This window comes from Nicotiana attenuata, unplaced genomic scaffold (assembly GCF_001879085.1).
Source record: "Nicotiana attenuata strain UT unplaced genomic scaffold, NIATTr2, whole genome shotgun sequence".
Taxonomy (NCBI): domain Eukaryota; kingdom Viridiplantae; phylum Streptophyta; class Magnoliopsida; order Solanales; family Solanaceae; genus Nicotiana; species Nicotiana attenuata.
In genome coordinates, this window is record NW_017671548.1 from 109,975 (window position 1) to 112,344 (window position 2,370).

Genomic DNA, 2,370 nt, shown 5'->3' on the forward strand with positions numbered 1-2,370 from the left:
TCAGTACGAATAATGTACCGAGTATGTAAGGCGCATAAATAAATACATAAGAGATATGGAAGACCTATAGAGTACATGACTCAACCCGTAAGTCTGAATAACTTTGTAAATCATAAATTACTTAGCGTCATGCGTATGCGTATGAATGTCATGTCGTGCATAGGTACATGTTTCATAATATCATCAGCCTCTGAGGGCATCCCATCATATCATATCGGCCACTGCGGGAAAAAATCATCATTGTATACCAGCTGATCAGGTAGTGGTGCGTATATAACGCCATAACCTTTCCCGTATCCCATATACGTATATATACATACATATATACACGTATATAACGCCATCTGGTCATGGGTCAATGTGCATGTATAAATGCATGAAATGCATATGAAATACGTTAATAAAATCTCTTGATACGTCATGAGACCATTATGCCTCTAATTAGTATTATGAAATAAATTAAAGACTGATACGACTCTGATAACTGTCATAAGCTAAGACCCATAAAAGAGTACTTATTATTAATTATCTTCTTTAATCTTATCTTATTTTAAGAAAAAATTATTAGTACTTGGATTTGGCAACTCTTGCAAATCTTACCCACTACTATTGTTTGCAAATTTATAATTTACTAGGCTGACCATATTTGATAGCATAGCTCACTGTAAAATTTTCCAGACATTAGTTTTATGCACTCCATATTAAATAGAAGATACATTTGATACTAATATTATCACATGGGGAATCAAGAACATAGAGACCCCTAGTATTTCTATGAATAGAGTCGTTTATGAAAATTGTGCGTTTGCTCGTTTCTTCCGTATAATTTGGATCATGCCAAAATGAAAGAAGGGAAAGCCTTAACATACCTGCTTCTTAAATTGTTTGAACGAATCTGCTTCCGCAAAAATATCGTCGCAATTCTGCTGGAATCCCTTAAAATTTTGAAACCAAATTTGGTGACTTCTTCCGAAATTTCAATAGAAATTTTTGAATTGTTGGAGGAAATGATTCTGCATTTCACGTTTTGTTGGTTTTGAATTTTTGGAAGGAATTTAGATTTTTCACGTTTTTCTTAAAGGCAAAAGGTCTTTGAAACCTATCCAGGAGTTAGACCAAGTGACTTCCTATTCATTTGTCCAAAATGAATTCAATACTTCAAGTCTTTCCTTTAAAAAATGACTTATCTTCACGAGTCATTAATGACTTTACACGTTGGTATCATGCTAAGAAGATATGACTCTTAGTCATATGCTTAAATGGTGGTGTACTGCCACGTTTCTTTTTGGATATAATTAATTAAGTTTTATCCACTTATTAGTTAATCGGGTAATGTCCTGTTACCCGATAATTAATTAATTACCCGCATAATTGAGAATTATTTCCACTTACTTAAAATATTACTCACTTTTAACATACTTTGTACACCTTACTATCATGGCCATGTAGTACCTTGTATGGCACTAGTCCATAAATACCGAGTATTTTAGCTCGGGCCGTATCCCAAAATGCCAAACTTTGACAAAATTCTTGTTTTCTTAGACTCGCTCCCCCTTTCACCTTCATGAATTTACTAATCACTTGTGAAATAGCATAATCCCCAAATAATCTTTTCCTTGGACTGATGTCAATTACCTTACGACAAATTCAACGTACAATACCATAGGGTGCAACAACGTCGTAATGAAATACCGCAGGACGTAATATTGCGGGGCATAACATCATTCCCCCTTTGGAACATTCGTCCTCGAACGTTGGCTGATGCTTTTATCATTTTCATAACTTATATCATTCAAATACTTTAATAATTTCCTTGCCATTTAGGCAATTGTTCTGTGAATAATTTCAAAGGTCAGGGCATTCCCCCTTTTACGCCTCTTCCTCATGCCATGACTTGTGATCGAATTCTTTTTAAACTCGTAACCGTTGCTACCTTGTATCATGCAGCCTCTACGATACTGACCTTGTAAGTGTGCCTATGCGACTCTCCTCTAATTTTTCCTCCGTCTTTTAGCCAATCTCTAGGTGTTACTTTGTAAATATATACAAGGCTTAATAGGATGCCTCTCTGGGTCTCTATAGGTATATTTGAAGTCCTTTGCTTGATACTTTGTTGAATTCACGAATATTTCTATATCTCATCGCATCGGTCCGTTTAGCCATCCGTATGAATTTACTGCCAACTCTTACTTTAATTTATCATTGCTGAGGTCTGTTACCAAATCCCAACTTACCCTCTTTGCTTATTCCATATGTATAAATTTACGTCCTTTAATGCTTCCTCATTACTGCTCATCTTTAAAATGATGGCTTGATCTCATATCATACTTTGTGGCTTTTGTCCATCCATTGTTGATTTACCTCAATATT